The sequence below is a fragment of the Bos grunniens genome, chromosome 20, assembly GCF_055505025.1.
Source record: "Bos grunniens cultivar Pamir isolate PY7600 chromosome 20, Bosgru_T2T1.0, whole genome shotgun sequence".
Taxonomy (NCBI): domain Eukaryota; kingdom Metazoa; phylum Chordata; class Mammalia; order Artiodactyla; family Bovidae; genus Bos; species Bos grunniens.
The window spans coordinates 10,241,554-10,262,828 of record NC_141184.1 but is presented as its reverse complement, the minus strand read 5'-3'; the positions used below and the strand labels follow the sequence as shown (position 1 = coordinate 10,262,828).

The window sequence follows — 21,275 nt, the reverse complement described above, 5'->3', positions numbered from 1 at the left end:
TTCCCCAAGGAAGTGATGTTCTGGAAGGAAGCTTGGTTCTGCCAGCTGCATGGAGAATGGATTGAAGCCGGTGGAAGCTGGTAACAGCTGGTCAAGTTAGAGATGGTAGCCTGTGTCCAAGAAGTGGGTCATAAAACTTAAACCAAGATCCTGAGCACTTAGAGTAGTTTCAGAGTAATGGAGCTGGGAGGGTCTGGGGACTCACTTGGGTTGAAAGAAACAGAGCAGGGTTGCAAAACTACTATTTATTAAAAAAAAAAAAATTCCGTGGGCTAAGCCAACACTACAGCTCAGCTCTACCATGAGTGCTGCCTATTTTCAACAAGGAACCTTTGATTTTTTTTTTGTTTGTTTGTTTCATGGTATGTGAATATATGCTAATTCCCCTTTATCCAGGAGAAACTATCATAGAATTTTAAATTTAAGAGATTGCTGCGTTAGCAGCAGGCAGCAAAGATGCTGCCTAATTTGTTGACAGTAAAGTGGTATTCATAAGCCCCAGTCTTCAGAAACATCTGTTTGTTTAGTACCTCAAGAGCTGAGGAAGTTGAAAGCTTATCACACATTGTTGCTTCGTCTTGTGAACTGATTTGAGAATGTAGCTCTCAGCAAGATTTTATTGAAAAGATCTGCCCAAGGAATTGACTACCAGCTTTACTCCAAATTTAGCAATTAACCTTCTCTCTCCGATATGGAGATGATGGTCTCCACCTGTTGAGACGTGCTGTCATGTTGACATTCCACATTTAAAGGAAATAGTGCCAATCTGATATTTCCCTGATCATCCTATAGCCAAGACTCCATGCTCCCAATGCAGGGGGCCTGGATTTGATCCCTGGTCCGGGAAGTAGATTCCACATGCTACAGTGGAGATTCCACTTGCTGTAACTAAAGATCCTGCATGCCACAACTACGACCCAAGATAAAAATGAATAAATAAATGTTTAAAATCAATTTAAAAAATGTTTCATTCTGTTTTTAGGATTCTTGGGTTGCCTGTCATATCACACATGCCCCCGAAATACTAGAGCTGTAATTCTTTTCAATACTTGTATTTATCTGTTTGGCTCTGCTAAGTCTTCATTCCCGCATAGGCTTTTCTGTGCTTGTGGAGAGCAGGGGTTACTCTCTGGTTGTGGTGTGCTGTTTTGTTGTGGTGGGCGGGCTTCTGGTTGCAGTGGCTTTTCTTATTGCAGAGCATGGGTTCGAGGGCTTCAGTAGTTGCTTAATGTGGGCTCAACAGTTGCAGCTCCTGAGCTCCAGAGCACATGCTCAATAGTTGTGGTGCATGGGCTTAGTTGCTCCACAGCATATGCGGAGCATATGCAGATCTTCCCCGACCAGGGATTGAACCCATGACCCCTGCACTGGCAGGTGGATTCTTTACCACTGAGCCACCAGGGAAGCTCCTTAAGCTTTAATTTTTAGGAGGTGGTCCAGGTAGTGTTTGGGCTTCCCTGGTGGCTCAACTGATAAAGAATCCACCTGCAATGCAGGAGACCTTGCCTGGATCTCTGGATTGGGAAGATCCCTTGGAAAAGGGAAAGGCTACTCACTCCAGTATTCTGGCCTGGAGAATTCCATGGACTACAGTCCTTGGGGTCACAAAGAGTCAGACATGACTGAGTGACTTTCACTCATTCGCTCCAGGTAGTATTTAAGACAATGGAGTTTGGAACTGGTAGGTTTTGTATTTGAATCTCAGTTCTGCCTGTTGCTATGTGTGTGACCTTGAGAAATACCCTGGTCCTTTAGAAATTCCATTTATAATTATCTCACTTGTCATATGCACAAGTAGATAGGAAATGCCCTCATCTTCATTTTGTTGTACTTCAGTCTCTAAATCATGTCTGACTCTTTGCAACTCCATGGACTGCAGCACACCAGGCTTTCCTGTCCTTCACTATCTCCTGGAGTTTGCTCAAAATCGTGTCCATTGAGTCAGGGATGCTATCCAGCCATCTCATCCTCTGTCACCTCCTTCTCCTCCAGCTCTTGATCTTTCCCAACATCAGGGTCTTTTCCAATGAGTCAGTTCTTCTCATCAGGTGGCCAAAGGATTGGAGCTTCAACTTCAGTGTCAGTACTTCCAATGAATATTCAGGGTTGATTTCCTTTAGGTTTGATCTCTTTGCTGTCCAAGGGACTCTCAAGAGTCTTGTACAGTACCACAGTTCAAAAGCATCAATTCTTTGGGGTTCAGCCATCTTTATGGTCCAACTCTCACATCTGTACATGACTACTGGAAAAACCATAGCTTTGACTATATGAACCTATGTCAGCAAAGTGATGTCTCTGCTTTTTATACACTGTCTAGGTTTGTCATAGCTTTTCTTCCAAGAAGCAGGTGTCTTTTAATTTCATGGCTGCGGTCATCATCCAGAGTGATTTTGAAGCCCAGGAAAATAAAGTCTATCACTGTTTCCATTTTTTCCTCATCCATTTGCCATGAAGTGATGGGACTGGATGCCATGATCTTAGTTATTTGAGTTTTAAGCTAGCTTTTCCACTGTATTTTTGGAATTGTTAGGATTTTTTTAAAGCCTTGTTGCACTGTGGGGGGATTGTGGAAGCTAGTGGCCTTCCTCTGGGACTTGTGTCTAAAAGCTGAAGTCTGCCAATCTTGTTCCCAAATCAGAGAAGCATTGCCCAGAACCATGTGGGTGGGTCGCTAGGGTAAACAAAGCAAGGAAAAATCTATAAGAACACGGGTTTGTGAAGTCCCTGTTATGACGGGAAGGAGTCCAAGGTCTCATCCATCCACTCATCCTTTCATTCCTTTGTTCAGTACATATAGATCATGGCTCTACTACATGTCACAGTGTAACAGACACTGGGAGCATAGCTCTAGGTGAGAAGAGCACACTACCTGCCCTCAAGTAACCTAGTCTTCATGCTGCCTTAAGGGTGTTACTTTACTTAGTAAGGATAATAGCAAGAGCTTGCTCTGCTTTCCTTATTGTAACAAAATGTCTATCAAGCTAAACTTCACGTGTGTGATCAACCACTTAATATGGAGATAATACAGCAAAGCAAGAATGAAACTCAAGAGCGAATTAAATTAGCTCAACTCTATTTAAACTGCCTTTTGGGGTACAGATACAGAGATTATTTTAAGCTTGAACCTGACCATTTCAAACACTTATTGTATTTGGCTAATGAACTAGCATTCCAGAGGAAGAAAATTCATCAGAACTTAAGTATCCTGTGCCACTCCTGGGGTCAGAACAAAGAGTAATAAACTAATGAAGAAACAAAGCTCCATAGAATATTTGAAAGTTTTTAGGGAAATATTAAAAACCTCAAAATAAGAAAATTTTAGAAAGTAAAACATAAAGAAACTGGCAACATTTCTGCCAGGGGATTGAATTCATCATTTTTCACTGAAGATTTAACTTGCATCATTATTCCCAGAGAGAATTCTTCCATGTTAAGTCAGAAAATCACAAAACCAAATAAAACTCTGAGATGCTAATTGAATACAATGATAAAATAAGATACTTCCAAATAAAAGTATTCTATTAAAATGGACTAATAGCTTATTTTTTAAATGTTATCATTTCCTCAAAGGGCTTTAGTTATGCAGTGATTTTTTGAGATTATATTGTACAAATGATTTTTAGAAACAAATTTTATATTAAGAGAGTGGCACATATATAGAAAATTGCAATATATGATGTATATGATGGAGAATATATAACATGCTTATATGGATGTTTAAAAAAATGCCCTAGATTTACTGAAAAATAGAATTTGACCAATGATTGTTTGAGGCACTTCTCTGTCTTTCTTAAATTGCCTCCTCAGCATTTCAGAGATAAACCCTTGGCTGACTTTTATGTTCATTCATTCCATTGGAATTTGTTGCATTTTCCCACATGCAAACATCCAGATATGCAAAATATTATTTAGTTCACCTGTTTTTGAATCTTACATAATTATGCTACCTATTCTTTGCAACTTGCTTTTGTTTTTCACCCAACTGCCTGTTTTGCAGATGTATTCATGGTGACATGGATGCTTGTAGTTCAGGCTTTTGTTGTTTTGTTTTTCACAGATGCCTCCTAGTTCGTCATCTGATTATGTGAGTTTTTCCTTTCTCCTGAGAAGAGTATTTGCAAAGTTTGCAGGTTTCTCTTTGGGAACATATGGCTTGGGACCTGGGTGCGTGGGACTTCTGGTGTATGTGTGCTTGTGTTTCTCTTGGGCATGCACAGCATTGGCAGCCTTGTAGGATTTGAACTTCTTCAACTTCCTTCATAAAGTCCATGAGCTTTCAGAAGAAACTGTACAGGTTTATATCCCCATCAGCAATGATTAAGCCATTGCTCCATATACTCAGCGAAACTAGCTGCTTTCCAAATTTTATTGGCACTGTTGTTGCAAATCTGGTAGCTTTGAAGTTTGCATCTCCCTACCTTCTGCTCTGTAGAAGTTTTCACATATTTATTAGACATTTGTTTTGTTTTGTTTTGTTTTTTCCTGTGCTGGGTCATCGTTGCTACTCAAGCTTTCTCTAGTTGCAAAGAGTGGGGCTACCCTTCACTGCGGTGCTTGGTCTTCCCATTGCAGCGGCTTCCCTTGTTGAGGAGCACAGGCTCTGGGTGTGAGGGCCACAGTACTTGCAGCACGTGGGCCCAGTAGTTGCGGCTCGTGGGCTTATAGATCACGACGGTGTGATCACCCACCTAGAGCCAGACATCCTGGAATGTGAAGTCAATGTGAAGTCAAGTCCTAATATGCATTTGGATTCCTATGCCCTGAGAAAGGTTATTGTAGTCCAATAATAAAATCAATTTAGTTTAGGTGTCGTATCCAAATGTCCCTTTATCAAAGATAAGGAAACTGTTTCCTGCCCCTTATGTATACCCTTTTATAGAAAAGTGCAGGTGTGTTTGTGATTCTCTAGGGCTAGGAGCTTAGTTATGTTTTTTCCCTCATCCCTAAGCTCTTATCGTTAAGTTTCAGTCCCTAAGTTTAATTTGGAAAATGGGTTCTCTGACTAGAGGAAATAAAAGGAACAGAAATGACAAGAGTTTCTTAACAGTTGCAGTAGTTGCAGCACGTGGGCTCAGTAGTTGTGGCCCAGGGGAATCGAACACTGTCCCCTGCGTTGGCCGGCAGACTCTCATCCACTGCACCACCAGGAAAGTCCTGTGCTTCAGTTAAATGCCTATGCGTTTCTTTTACCCATGTTTTGAGTCCTGGTTTTCTTTTTTCTTAGTCATTTTAATTCTCAGTGTGTTCAGACACTCATCTTCTTAGTTAAGTGTGTTTACCACCGTGCTCTTCCGGTTTGAGCTGTTCACCTTCCTCTGATGTACGGAGGGGCTGACTTTAGTTTTGTTAGGCTGATCAGTCTGTTTTTAGGACTTATGCTTTGGGGAATCTTGTAAGAAATCTTAACTACTACAATAGCGTGAAAACAATTTCCTAAGTCTTCTTTTAATAGTTGTAGAATCATGCTGTTATTTTTTTTTTCCTTTTTCTTTTTTTTAGCTGTGCCTTGTGGCTTGTGGGATCTCAGTTTCCCACCCAGAGATTGAACCTAGGCCACTGGAGGTGAAAGCCTGGAATCCTAACCACTAGATTACCGGGGAACTTCCTATACTTTTTTATATTAAAGTCTTTAATTCACTTGTCATTGATTTTTCTTTTCTTTTCATTTGGTATGCAAAACGTAGAGATTTATGTTTTTTTCAGGGTAAATGATTGCCTTAATACCTACTATCTAGTAGACTGTCATGAGCTTACAATGCTCTTAAAACGGCTCTGTCATGTGTCAGATTTTCACCTATGTGTGATCTACTTCTGGGAAATTGGAGGAAATTGTAGCTTTGTTATTTCAGTCTTCCTATTCATGAGCTTGACGTCGATTTATTTCGTATAAGATCTTTCAATGAAGTTTATATATTTCTTCTTAAAAGCTTCACATTCTTTGTTCCATTTATGCTTAGGCTCCTTATAGTTTTTGTTGTGCTTGGAAATGTTGCCTTTGTTATAAGGTGCATCTATGAAGAGCTGCTTTTTTATGTAGAAATGCAGCTGCTTTTTAGGTGTTGGTCTGATATCAAGCAAACTTGCTAAAACCTCTTTAAATATTTCTGTAATGAGTTTGTAGATTCCTTCAGGGTTTTATGTAAGAGATCTGTGAAGATAACTGCATTCAGTTTTCTTATAAAATGTTTTAGCTCTCATTTCATTTTGTTTTCTTTCTGTATTGGTACGAGATGGGGAAGACCAAGCCACTTTTTAATTGATGGATTTCCTTTATCATTACAAGAATTGCTGCATGTTGTTTTTTTAAAATGACATCTTTATTGGTATATAATTCATATATCATTCAATTCATTTAAAACGTAAAGTTCCTGGTTCTTAGTATATGCATAGGATTTTGCGATCATTACCACAGTCAGTTTAGAACATTTTCACCTCCCCACAAAAGAAGCCTGGTACCCGTCCTGGCCCCATAGATTTATCTTTTCTAGACATTTTGTTCTGTGCTGTGCTTAGTCTCTCAGTTGTGTCCGACTCTTGCGACCCCACAGACTGTAGCCCGCCAGGCCCATGAAATTCTCCAGGCAAGAATTCTGGAGTGGGTTGCCATTTTTTCTCCAGGAGATCCTCCCAACCCAGGGATTGAACCCAGGTGTCCGGCATTGCAAGCGAATTCTTTACCAGTTGAGCTATCAGGGAAGTGCTCTAGACATTTTACATAAATGGTATCCTACAACAGGAGGTCTTTTGTGATTGGCGCTTGGACTTGGCATAGTGTTTTCACAGTTCATCCATGTTGTGTGCCATGTATCTGCATGTCATTCCTTTTTGTTGCCAATAGTATTCACCTTATCCCATAATCAGATGTTGGAAGTTTAGACTGTTTCCAATTTTTGGATACTATGGCTCTGCTGCTGTGAACACTCATGTGCACATTATTATGTGTGCACATGATTTCATTTCTCTTGGGTGTATAGCTATAGGTGGAATCGTTGGGTCATGCTATGTCAATGTAATTTTTAAGAAAAATAGAATTATTTTACCTAGTTAAGGGCATTCCTTTTCCTAATTTGCATAGTGTTTTATCATAAAGAGTTATTAAAATTTAATAGTTACAGATATCAGTAGCTCATTCATTTTTGTTGCCAAGTAGTATTCTATTTTATCAGTGTAGCACAAATTGTGTATTCATTTGCCTCTTGATAGGCATTTGGGTTGCTTATAGTTTTGTGCGTTTACTAATGAAGTTGCTATGAACAAGTCTTATATGCAAGTCTTTGTATAAATATACTTTTTTTTTATTCAGGTAAGTATATGCATGCAGAATGGCTACCCATATGGCAGGTGCATGTTTATCTTCTCAGGAGAATGCCACTTTTACCCAAAGTAATTGTACCATCTCCAATCCTATCAGCAGCCTATGACAGTTATTAAAATATTTATAATATTTCAAATCCTGAAAGATGATGCTGTGAAAGTGCTGCACTCAATATGCCAGCAAATTTGGGAAACTCGGCAGTGGCCACAGGACCAGAAAAGGTCAGTTTTCATTCCAATCCCAAAGAAAGGCAATGCCAAACAATGCTCAAACTACCACACAGTTGCACTCATCTCACATGCTAGTAAAGTAATGCTCAAAATTCTCCAAGCCAGGCTTCAGCAATATGTGAACCGTGAACTTCCAGATGTTCAAGCTGGTTTTAGAAAAGGCAGAGGAGTCAGAGACCAAATTGCCAACATCCTCTGGATCATCGAAAAAGCAAGAGAGTTCAAAAAAAACATCTATTTCTGCTTTATGGACTATGCCAAAACCTTTGACTGTGTGGATCACAATAAACTGTGGAAAATTCTGAAAGAGATGGGAATACCAGACCACTTGACCTGCCTCTTGAGAAACCTATATGCAGGTCAGGAAGCAACAGTTAGAACTGGACATGGAACAACAGACTGGTTCCAAATAGGAAAAGAGTACGTCAAGGCTGTATATTGTCACCCTGCTTATTTAACTTCTATGCAGAGTACATCATGAGAAATGCTGGGCTGGAAGAAGCACAAGCTGGACTCAAGATTGCCGGGAGAAATATCAATAACCGCAGATATGCAGATGACACCACCCTTATGGCAGAAAGTGAAGAAGAACTAAAAAGCCTCTTGATGAAGGTGAAAGAGGAGAGTGAAGAATTTGGCTTAAAACTCAACATTCAGAAAACGAAGATCATGGCATCTGGTCCCATCACTTCATGGGAAATAGATGGGGAAACAGTGGAAAGAGTGTCAGACTTTATTTTTTTGCGCTCCAAAATCACTGCAGATGGTGACTGCAGCCATGAAATTAAAAGACACTTACACCTTGGAAGGAAAGTTATGTCCAATCTCGATAGCATATTCAGAAGCAGAGACATTACTTTGCCAACAAAGGTCCATCTAGTCAAGGCTATGGTTTTTCCAGTGGTCATGTATGGATGTGAGAGTTGGACTGTGAAGAAAGCTGAGTGCCGAAGAATTGATGCTTTTGAATTGTGGTGTTGGAGAATACTCTTGAGAGTCCCTTGGACTGCAAGGAGATCCAACCAGTCCATTCTGAAGGAGATCAGCCCTGGGATTTCTTTGGAAGGAATGATGCTAAAGCTGAAACTGCAGTACTTTGGCCACCTCATGCGAAGAGTTGACTCATTGGAAAAGACTCTGATGCTGAGAGGGATGGGGGGCAGGAGGAAAAGGGGACGACAGAGGATGAGATGGCTGGATGGCATCACTGACTTGATGGATATGGGTCTGAGTAAACTCCGGGAGCTGGTGATGGACAGGGAGGCCTGGCGTGCTGCGATTCATGGGGTCTCAAAGAGTTGGACACGACTGAGCAACTGAACTGAACTGAACTGAATATGCTAATTTATATTTTTCATTTCTCTAATTTCAAGTTGTTCTTATTGACATTTACTTTGGAATGTTGGATAATCACTTACAAGTTTTAATTTCAAAGCGCCCTTTGTATCTTTAAACCTATTAAATATATGTATATATATATTTCATATTCTGATTCTGATAATTCCATTGTCTTCAATCTTTGTGGGGTTTGTTCTTCTGTTTATTGCGTCTAGTTAGTCTTGCTCAGGAGAAGGAAATGGCAGCCCACTCCAGTGTTCTTGCCTGGAGAATCCCAGGGACGGGGAGCCTGGTGGGCTGCAGTCCATGGGGTCGCGAAGAGTCGGACACGACTGAGCGACTTCACTTTCACTTTTCACTTTCATGCATTGGAGAAGGAAATGGCAGCCCACTCCAGTGTGCTTGCCTGGAGAGCCCCAGGGACGGGGAGCCTGGTGGGCTGCCGTCTGTGGGGTCGCACGGAGTCGGACACGGCTGAAGCGACTCAGCAGCAGCAGCAGCGGCCTTGCTCATCGGGACTAACTGACTCCTGCATTTGTGTTTTCTTGTGACAGGTTCATGTTCCTAGGAGCTTATGCGTGGGAATTATATGAGTCTAAATTTAAAGAGTGGTCTTCCAAGTGAGATGTGTCATTTCCCCTGCTAAGCAAGAGAAAACCTGGTGACTTAAAACCACTTTAAACTATTATTTGCCTGAATTTGAAGAGACCATCACAAGTAGTATAAACATACCATTAATCACAATTGAGTAATGAGTTCTCTGTTTTATGATATCTATGATTCTCTGATAAAAGGTGCACATCATACTTGTTTTAATTGCTCCAGTACCTATTGTGGCTTTAATCAGAAGTTGTTGACATCATCTACCTTTTGATCAATAAATGAATAAATAGAACACAGCAAAGTAAAACAAATCAAGGAAAGACAACAATACACCTCCAAAGTGTTTACTTGTTGCAAACATGAATTATACAATATTGGTAACATAGGGCTGGATTTATTTGTAAGTATTCAGTTAAAAGAAGTACCTTTGCCCTGAACCTCACCTTCCTTATATCACAGAATGCCTATATATGTGGAGAACACTTACTTTGAGTGGAAAGCACATCTATTATCTTTCTGATAGATTCCTATTATATATCAACATAAGGAAGCATTTTTTAAATCTCTGGAATTTTTTCTTAAGTTTTTGGTTGTGCTGGATCTTTGTTGCTGCACAGACTTTCTCTAGGTGTGATGAGCAAGGTCTACTCTCTAGCTGTGGTGAGCAGGCTTCTCACTGCGGTGGTTTATTTTATTGCAGAGCACTGGTTCTAGACTGTGGGCTCAATAGTTGTGTTCCAGGCACCCAGCAACTACATGGCATTTGGGATCTTCCTAGACCAGGGATTGAACCCCTGTCCCCTGTATTGCAAGGCAGGCTCCTAGCCACTGGACCACCAGGAAAGCCCTAAAGAAGCATTTTTATGAGCATGGAATATCTGATGACTTAACCTACATAGAAACCTCCATAGAAAGTTCTAAGACGTTCCCACCTGTTTTGGCTGGCCCTGTGAATAGTTTTCAAAGTTAGACCTGAAAAGAATTAAGTGATTTGACTGCAGATGTTTGAGCAGCCCCACAGGCAAAAGTAGATTTTGCTTACCTGAAATACCTGTTTGTAGCCTCAGAGCACAGGTAGATGAGGTGTACACGTGTTTATCCAAGTTGCACAGATGCCAGACAATTACATTTCTTGCATAGCCTGAGATTTTAATGTGAAAATCCAATGTCAAGGAATAAGAAAACTGGAATCCAGAAATAAAGGATAGAGAGAGCCTGTTTCCAACCTCAATTTCCCATTGCTGTGGGGTTTGCAGAATTCACATAAATCAGAGGTCAGGTGATGCATTTTTAAGGCTTTGTCATTTTCCAGAAGCGGTATGGGCTTTGATCCACACGCAAAGGGTGAAAATGGAAGCCGCTGTTGTCTGTCTGTTTATTCAGAAATTGCCTAAGAATTCTGTAGTGACCTTGTCATTTATTTCAAAAGTGTAGCTATAATAACTTGGCTGGGTTATAGACCTTCTTAAGTTTATTTGTAAACATGTAATCCTTTCACCAGCTCTCCATTATTTAAAGAAGATAATATAGCAAGAGCATTTTTAAATGGTAAAGTCCAATATAAATGAAAGCTGTTAGGGATAGTTATATTTTGCATTACTAACTGCTGTATAACCCCAATTTATGTTGGCAGTGGTAGTCATCAAATTTGTTTATTTTAGAACTACAGTCAATACTCAGAACTCTCATTTTGAGAAATTACTCAGAACCTAACCAGAAAAGTCCAGAATGTTAGAGGACATTTGAGATAATGGGTCAGTGAAGTCATTCTTTACAATTACACAGGTTTACTTTTCCCTTAGTAAAAGGTTGCTTTCACCACACAGTAGGATTCTGCAGCATGATATGGGTAAGGGGTTAGAATTTGACACAATTTGTTACTGATTATGAGTATTTACAGATTCCAAGATATAAGAATATTCTCTCAGGTTACCTCTGAAGCAGCTCCTCACAGCTCATGCTCTTGGCTGATACAACCATTTAGGTTGTAAAAAAGCATTCTCAAAACGGGGTGGGGACAATGAAGTCCCCAAGGGGGCAGAAATTGATTTTTGTTGGGAGAGGGAGGTAAACCTTAGATATTTTAGTGGTTTGTGGTCTTCCAAAGGCCATAGTATGTAAACAGATATATGATATAAAACTGTATGAGTGGGAGTGATTTGAGAAAAAGTCTAAACACTCCATAAGGACCCAATAATTAAAAAAAAAAAAAAACAGAAAAATATGATACATGAGGATTTGGAGATTTGTCTCATATAAAATTCCACTGCTGGACCTGATATGCATTTGGATTCCGATGCCTTGAGAAAGGTTATTATAGTCAAATAATAAAATAAATTTAGTTTAGGTGTCATATCCAAATGTCCCTTTATCAAAAATAAGGAAACTATTTCCTGCCCCTTATGTATACCCTTTTATAGAAAAATGCAGGCGTGTTTGTAATTCTCTAGGGCTAGAAGCTTCGTTATGTTTTTTCCCTGATCCCTAAGCTCTTGTCGTTAAGTTTCAGTCCCTAAGTTTAATTTGGAAAATGGGTTCTCTGACTAGAGGAAATAAAAGGAACAGAAATGACAATACTTTCTTAATTGGGCGTGACAACTTTGGAAAAGAACTTTGACTTTGAATGGCTTTTTCTTTGTCTGTTTACAGTTATCCCAGAAAACTACCATGACCAAACTACCATGAGGAATGGTTGTGTGGTCCGAGTGTGTTTTACATTAGAATTCTCAAGCCTGATTGTGCTTTGAGCTTCACCTGGAAGATACCTTGGCCTCAGTCTCAGGGAGACTCATTTCTCTAGTCTATGTAAGAGCCTAGAAATCCAGAACTTTTAAGTTGCCCCAGCTGATACCCCATGAGCAGATGGGGTATCAGCCTGCACTCTGAGCTCTGAAACAACCTCTGTCCTTCATTGATGATGTCCACTGTTGACCCATGAGACTCTGAATCACGCCAGCAGCTTCTTAGTTTGCAGTCTAGCCTTCAGTATTCCTAAATCTATAGGGGACTAGTTTGCAGAATTTGTCATTTTGAAATAAAATTAATGATGGTTGGTATCCACTGAACCCTTGCCTATTTTAAGCATTTTTTGAGAAGTTAACTTATTTAATTCCCCAGTGTATTTACTTCTTGTAGGAAAGTATAAAGGATTATTATTTCCATTTTTGGCAGAGGTAAACCAGTAGGAAAGAATTATGTTGGCATTTAAACATGGGCATTATGACTGCAGGCCTGGTCATAACCATTTTCTCTCTTCCTCTGAGATTTCCTTTGGGTCTTGCAAAGAACTGTTAAGCACATGCTTAAGAGGAGCAATGGGATCTGTAACATGCAAAGGTGAACAGCAGAGGCACAGCTTTCAAGTGGAGCCCTGCTTCACAGCCCAGTGTTGAGGTATGCATCACAAAGGGCTGTACTGAAAACGGAAAAGTTCCCCAAAGAGGGACTTTCCAGGAGGGAGAGATTTCTTGCAATTGAAGTGAGCATCAAGACAGGAAATTTTGAATTTAGCTCATTTGAAATTGGAGTCATGTTATATAGGGTGCTGTAGATTTGTAGAAGTATTTGATCAAACATATGAGATTGCCGATATGAGGCCCCTTGATCCACAGCCATGGCAATTTCATATGGTTCAGCCTCTGAGAGAGGGTGATTTTGATAAAGAGACTAGCAAGGAACAGTGCCATGAGAATCCCTGTAGACACCAACCAGATAGCATCATCTTAAAGAAGGGCTGAGATGTCTGCTGGCTATTGGTGTCATTCATGGCTTGCTAATTACATCAGTGTTACATCCAGGCAAGTCTTGCACTTGAATGACTTGCTCAGATCAGATCAGTCGCTCAGTTGTGTCTGACTCTTTTCGACCCCATGAATTGCAGCATGCCAGGCCTCCCTGTCCATCACCAACTCCCGGAGTTTACTCAGACTCACATCCATCAAGTCAGTGATGCCATCCAGCCATCTCATCCTCTGTTGTCCCCTTTTCCTCTTGCCCTCAATCCTTCCCAGCATCAGAGTCTTTTCCAACGAGTCAACTCTTCACATGAGGTGGCCAAAGTACTGCAGTTTCAGCTTTAGCATCATTCCTTCCAAAGAAATCCCAGTGCTGATCTCCTTCAGAATGGACTGGTTGGATCTCCTTGCAGTCCAAGGGACTCTCAAGAGTCTTCTCCAACACCACAGTTCAAAAGCATCAATTCTTCGGCGCTCAGCCTTCTTCACAGTCCAGCTCTCACATCCATACATGACCACAGGAAAAACCATAGCCTTGACTAGACAAACCTTTGTTGGCAAAGTAATGTCTCTGCTTTTGAATATGCTATCTAGGTTAGTCATAACTTTCCTTCCAAGGAGTAAGCATCTTTTAATTTCATGGCTGCAGTTACCATCTGCAGTGATTTTGGAGCCCAGAAAAATAAAGATGACTTGCTCATCTAGACCACAAACCTGTACTGATGGTCCCCCAAATACCAACAGTACAGAATGACTCAGAAGTCACTAAACCCTTGTAATTTACAAGTTAAAATAGGTGAAGAGAGTTACAGTCAATGCTTCTTTAAGGCTGAGAGTTCTCAAGACTTAATAAAACTGAACCAACAAAACAAACCATTGGCTGGGCCCTGGGCCGTGAAGGTGGGTGAATTCTTTCCCAAGACAGCAGTCCCCAGGAAAGAATAAGAACTCAAAAGTGGGTATACTCTGCAGTCAACCAGGTAACTTCCAAGTCAAAGAATAGTCTTCACATGCATGCAGTGTTTGATGAATCTTGTACCTCACATCTACTGGGGGTGTACCTTGATCATGACCTTGACATTTCCACCTTGTATCCTCCCCAGAGTCTGAACATAGGGCACCAAGGAACATTGTACACTTCTAAGATAAATCGTGTTGAAGTATACACTGTGCCTCTAGGAAGCAACAGTTAATAGCATAAGTAATTACGTTAATTAATCATAACAATAACTTAGGGATTTTTTAAAAAACTGAGAGTATATACATGCTGTTGTTGTTGTTTAGTCACCAAGTCATGTCTGACTCTTTGTGACCCCATGGAATGCAGCATACCAGGCTTTTCTGTCCGTCACCATCTCCCAGAGTTTACCTAAATTCATGTCCATTGAATCGGTGATGCCATTCCAACCATCTCATCATCTTTTTCCCTCTTCTCCTTCTGCCTTCAATCTTTGCCAGCATCAGAGTCTTTTCTAGTGAATGTACCTGCTACACATCATTTTAATAAGAAATATCTATGGGTTTTGTTGATTCCAGTTAATTCTTATTATAGGCAGCCAGGTGAAAAATCTTACTAGTCTACTGGAACACTATTAAGAATTGTTTATGAGAACTTTGTCATTAAAAGTAATAGCCTGTGACTTGTTGGAGAGCTCTACAAAACAGGATGCATCGGCCTAAGTGCTCCCAGCCAGTCTGATTAGGAAAGAGCTCTTCAAAAAAGTAACTAAAAAGACACCAAGAAATAGATAACTGACATGTCTCTTCATTAAGCACCTATATCTCAAGTAGAAAGCCACTGAGTACTGATAGAATATATAAAATGAAATTGCTCAACTGACATGTTACTGGATTTCTTAGCATCCAGACAGTGTTACAAAAATAGCCGAAGCAGCAACATTAACAGAAGCAATTAATCTTTTAAATGAAGATGAGGAAAAACTAATGTAATAAATCTCTTTGCCCTATTTATACAGAATTCTTCACGTGGATATGCTAAGAATACTGTTAAAGAGAGTGGCCATTGGTTAAATGAGCAAACTGTTAACACTGATAAGAGTGCTGAGATGAGTGTAAGTTATAGCTGGGCTTCCTTTGCAGGAGCAGTGCTTGTTGATGGAAACTTATTACACAATCAGCATAGATGTGTCTGCTTTGCTGGGTGTCCTGCAGAGATACATGCAGTTTTCTTTCTTTCCCCAAACATTTCTGTTTGATGAAAATCCTGACTTCTAAACTATTTCATTATAATTAGACATTGAGTTTATCTAATTCTTGTGGGATTCAAGGCTATGGTCAGTCTTCCAGTCTCAGGGAAGGAATTGGTTTATGGACACCCTACTACTTGGCTGTTTGAAACAAACCAGTGTGAGCCTGGATGGATCTCCTGTTCCAAAACCGTGCTCACACAGGAAAACTTTCTTCAGATTCAGTTCATGGTGAGTCCAACAACTGGCAGGTAGGCTCTGGTGTGGCTTCAGGATATTTTAGGAACATTGTTGGTGACGATAGAGAGTCTTTGTTATTGTTGTTGTTTAGTTGCTAAATTGTGACACTTTTGCGACCCTGTGGACTGCAGCCCACTGGGCTCCTCTGTCCATGGAATCTCTCAGGCAAGAAAACTGGAGTAGTTTGCCATTTCCTTCTCCAGGGCATCTTCCTGACACAAAGATCGAACACTAGTCTCCGGCGTTGGCAGGTGGATTCTTTGGCACTGAGCTCACAGGGTAGCCCACAGAGAGTCTTAAATTGGTAATAAATGAGATCAAAAGTAGCACTTGTGATTCCACACTCAATACCACTATTTTGCAGGAGAATGGAGAAAGATTTATAAAGGTTTTATGAATATATATTTAGATGGTTTGCTTTTACTTTATTTTGGTGTAGGATATGAAGATAAGCTTTTCATAATTTTATTTACTAAAAATTAGGTTTTTAATATATGCTCCACCTTTCTTCTTGCTCTTGGGAAGAATGCGGTCCTGTATCCCCACTACAAGAGTCCTGATTCCCCCAGCCTAAGTGAGACTATCCTTATCATTTGGTCATTGCCTTTCTTTTCCATGTCAAAACAGAATGAAAGGGAAATAGCATTTTTAAGGTAAGTCCTTGGAAGGAAAGTTATGACCAACCCAGATAGCATATTCAAAAGCAGAGACAGTACTTTGCCAATGAGGTCCATCTAGTCAAGGCTATTGTTTTTCCTGTGGTCATGTATGGATGTGAGAGTTGGACTGTGAAGAAAGCTGAGTGCTGAAGAATTAATGCTTTTGAACTGTGGTGTTGGAGAAGACTCTTGAGAGTCCCTTGGACTGCAAGGAGATCCAACCAGTCCATTCTGAAGGAGATCAGCCCTGGGATTTCTTTGGAAGGAAAGTTGCTAAAGCTGAAACTGCAGTACTTTAGCCACCTCATGTGAAGAGTTGACTCGTTGGAAAAGACTCTGATGCTGGGAGGGATTGGGGGCAGGAGGAGAAGGGGACGACAGAGGATGAGATGGCGGGATGGCATCACTGACTCGATGGATGTGAGTCTGAGTGAACTCCGGGAGCTGGTGATGGACAGGGAGGCCTGGCGTGCTGCGATTCATGGGGTCGCAAAGAGTCGGACACGACTGAGTGACTGAACTGAACTGAACTGATTAACTCTCTGTCTATAAGATACTAATGCCCAACTCAAAATGAATCATTAAGCATCATTTATCATTTCAAACATGACTTAGCAGCTGAACAACAAATCACTTAATATCTGAGAATTAATGGATTTCACAACTATGAGTGGTACGTGTGCATAAGTTCTATTCAGTCCCATAAAGTTGGGACTGATTTGATTTGATTAAAATAGATTAAAGTAAAGTTTGATTAAAACAGAGTTTTCAGTACCAGTATTTGCTCTTAATTTTATCTAGCATTCTATTATAACAAAAAGGAAAATTTTAACATTATATCTTAGGTATTTAGTTATTCATCTGAGGACTAATTTTGTCTCAGAAGACCTAATATTCTAGAGATTATTAATGCTAAAGATACTTGGGTCACCTCTAGGTAGAGTGTTATAGCTGTTAACTAACTTTCTCCTCACCTCAAATTAAACCTTAAAAAAAAACTGAAAAGCCATTGGGAATTCATATCTATAAAAAGGGTCATCAGAATATTCTGCCTTTATCCCACTGTTTCCAAACTTAAAAGTGCGTAGGAATGACCAGGAGGCTTATTAAATACTAATTGCTGCCCCCTTCTTTTTTGATTCAGTTGGTCTTGGATCAGGTCCAAGAGCTTGTATTTTCGAGTTTCCAGCTGATGATGATGTCGTGGGTCTGAGAACCATATTTTGAGAATCACTGCTGTCGCCTATTAAATGCATTTGGGTGTAAGAAATGCCATATTTATTATTTACTGTGAATCAAGGGCTCTTGTAAGCCCTCGGCATACAGAATTGCATTTAATTCTTACAACAAGTCCATGAGGGAGGTTCTGGGCTTAGCTCTGTTTCATAGATTGGGATAAAAGGTCATTAGGGTTAAAGATACTTTCTTTCCTAAGTCAGCTAACTGGTAAATGGCAGGTCTGAGATTTGAGCTCAGTAATGAAGGTCCAGAGTTCATGCTTGTAACACCAGAAGAAAATGACCTTTATAGGTCAACCCTTTTGCATATTTTACTAATTGTATAATTTTCTCACTGCATAATTTTCATAGACCACCAATTTCATTTTTTTCTACGATGTGTCAAGCATGGCAATGCCATACTTTTGGATACTATTCTGTGATTTTACAGATACAGCAATGCTTTTCCTTTCCCTTCAGTCTATAAATACTCAAGAAATAGGGAAGAAAGCTGCCTCTTACAAGATTACACTTGTTAAAAATGCTCGTGTCCTAATGGAGAGTAATGAAAGCAGGGCAAGATTTCATACTCATCATGATGCTACTTATGGGGGGAAATTCTGTACAGGAAACAAACAAATATAAGAAGAAAATGCACCATAATCCTAAGACATACACAGGATAGTGTTGTATGTTATTTGGGGTATTTGAATTCTGTCATTTCATGACAAAGAAATATAGTCAAGGAGATTGAGAAAGTGTATTTTTTTGTATGTTTTTTAAATTAATTTATTTAATTTAAACCTCAGATGGTACCCAGTCATGGTTTGGGGATGTAATGAAAGATCAGAAAGGAGATTCACAAGTGTGTTCCTCTTTCGTGTAGGCCGAATTTCTAGACTGCTCTAGATTGTTCCTCATAAGAAGCAGGTTGACCGGGGGGAGGCATCCCCCTCACATTTCCCCAGCAGTATCTTCAAGTGATGTTCAACTGCTCAGCTTCCTTCCTTCAAGGATGCCCTAAAAATTCTGGTCTTCACTTTCTAGTAAGATCAGTCTGAGCCACAGGGCCTCTGATATCATCATCTCTTTCCTTTTTTCTTTTTTTTTTCAATTTTTTTGGGGGGGGGATCTTAATCCCTCAACCAGGGACTGAACCTGCGCCCCCTGAGATGGAAACACTCTATCAGGAAAGTTCCCTCTGGCACCATTTCTGATCCTTGTCAGAATTAACAGTCTTTCTAGTTTTTGCTCTTAGCTGTCACCTTAATGAAACCTCAAAGCCTAATTCATACTAACATGATATTGGCTGATAATAAGCAAACGTACCTCTTCCATGCACATTTGTTTCTTAAATGTTAGAGCAGAAATATTCTTGGGAGAGGCACAGCTGAGTAAAGTGGCCACACCTTATTGAAGAGGGGCATAGATAGGGAGATACTTAGACGTTTGTGAACTCCTTGATCATCAGTTTTCTTGTCTGCCAAAGGGGCAGTAATAGGAGCATCACTCACAGAGTCATTGGGAAGATTACATTCTAAATGTTTATATAGCTTCTAGGAGAGTCCGTGTCGCCACCACTGTCATCATCACTGTCATTGTCATGTTTATTAATAAGGGACCAGTCTAACTCGGGGAAGTTGCAAGGTTGAGTTTAGGGCAAGAAGACATAAAAACTGCTTCTTAAGAATGTTCTGGGAAGTTCCCTGGTGGTCCAATGGTTAGGACTGGTTACTGTCACTGCCAGGGCCTGGGTTTGATTCCTGATAGGAGGACTAAGATTTCAAACACCACATATCTCAGCCCAAACAAAAACGTTCTGTGTTTCAAGTTGGCAACAGTAAGTCCCTTATAGCAAATGCAGTTGGGCAACCTGTCTTGTTTCCGTTTTTCCTGCCCCGCCTCTTCAGCAGCAAATACAGGGGGAAAGATGCACTAGAACTCGATGTTCTCACAAGTTTGTGTGGCTTTTAAATAATGACTTATTGAACTGAAAAAATTGTATCTTTAAAAAAAAAAAAAGAAAAAGAAAAAAAATAAATTAATTAATTTATTTTAATTAGAGAATAATTACTTTACAATACTGTGATGGTTTGGGCCATACATCAACATAAATCAGCCACTGGTATACATGTGTACCCCTCAGACGGTAAAGAATCTGCCTGCAACGCAGGAGACCTGGGTTCGATCCCTGGGTTGAGAAGATCCCCTGGAGAAGGGAATGGCTACCCACACCTGTATTCTTGCCCGGAGAATTCCATGGACAGAGGGGCCTAGTGGGCTACAAGTCCACAGGGTCACAAAGAGTTGGAGATGACGAGCAACTAATACACTGTCACAGGGTTTGAGAGAACCACTGTTCATAGTCCCTTTACCTAGAAAGGAAGCTTCCTGGACCACCAGGAGAGGTGGAAATGTGCTGAAAGTCAGGGTTCAGTTAGGGCTGTGTCCACCCTGTCTCCCGGCTCCAGCTGGACTTCTGTGACATGATCAAGGCTAAAGGGTGCTTGCTGCCTGAGTTCCCAGTGGATCCGCTGGAAATGTCCTCCTGGAGCAACTGTGGCTTAGCAAGTCCCATCCCAGGTGGAAGGAGTCCTGAGGTCAATCCCCTTAGGACTTCAAGAACTGTTTCTGAGTATGATTTTTGCAGGGCTGGTGAAGGTTATTGACTGATAACTCAGAAATACAAGCATGGCCAATCATGTTGCTTCCTATTAAAAATGCTTCTCCATTTAGCCGTTTGATGCAAGAATTCATGTCAATTCAGTATTTTTAGCAAAGATGGTGACTCTTAGGCATGGGAATGTGAGCTCTCCTTGACTACTCTCAGCTCTGTATCTCTGTGAACCTGCATTTCCTCCTTTCCCTCCAGGGAGCCCCCTGGGGCTGCACTTCACCCCAAATACTAGTGGCTGGTGTTAAAGTTTCCACTAATTGCCTTATCATTTCATAAAGAGGCATTAATTGCTCACATAATTTCCCCTTTTTCTCTGAATTGCATACTCCTTTTATGCAAAATGACTGCTTCAAATGCTTTGCCATATTCCTCCCTCTTTTTTTTTTCCCTTGTCATTAGAGAACAAGCAAGCCTTGCATGGCTTTGAAAGCCAGCATTCAACTCTTCCTGATAACATTAACATTTATTCTATGAAATAATGCTTAAGGTTTACTTCCTGAGCCATTTTTTTTTTTTTTTTGCAATTTTGAACCTATAGAAATAGTTTGAAATGACAGAACAAAATATTTTTATAAAAAGTGGTTTTCTTATTTCTGATTAATTTCATCAGCTTCATACCATATTTTCAATAGTTCTGTTCTCTGTAAACTTTTCACCCTAACTCACAAACGTATATACAATATACACATAAATACACATCAGTAATCTCCATAGAAATTACAGATCAGGGACCATATTTGTTTTACTATTTTCAGGCCCTGGCAAGGTGGGTGCCCTGCTCTACCAGCAGGTGTTCAGTGGGCTTCCCTGGTGGCTCAGATGGCAAAAGAATCTGCCTGCCATGCGCGAGACCCGGGTTCAATCCCTGGTTCGTAAAGATCCCTGGAGGAAGGAAATGGCAACTCACTCCAGTATTCTTGCCTGGAGAATCCCATGGACAGAGGAGCCTGGTGACTACAGTCTATAGGGTCACACAGAGTCAGACCTGTCGGGAGAGTTTGTAATTTCCTCGGTTCTGTCTTGTCGCAACAAAAATTTGAAGCGATGGACCAGTG

General features: G+C 40.4%; 1 protein-coding gene across 3 annotated transcripts in view; it reads left to right on the top strand.

The window, feature by feature from the left end:
* The window catches only part of CTNND2 (catenin delta 2), a 1,106,103-nt gene that overhangs the window by 427,364 nt on the left and 657,464 nt on the right, over positions 1-21,275 (top strand). The window lies entirely within an intron of this gene.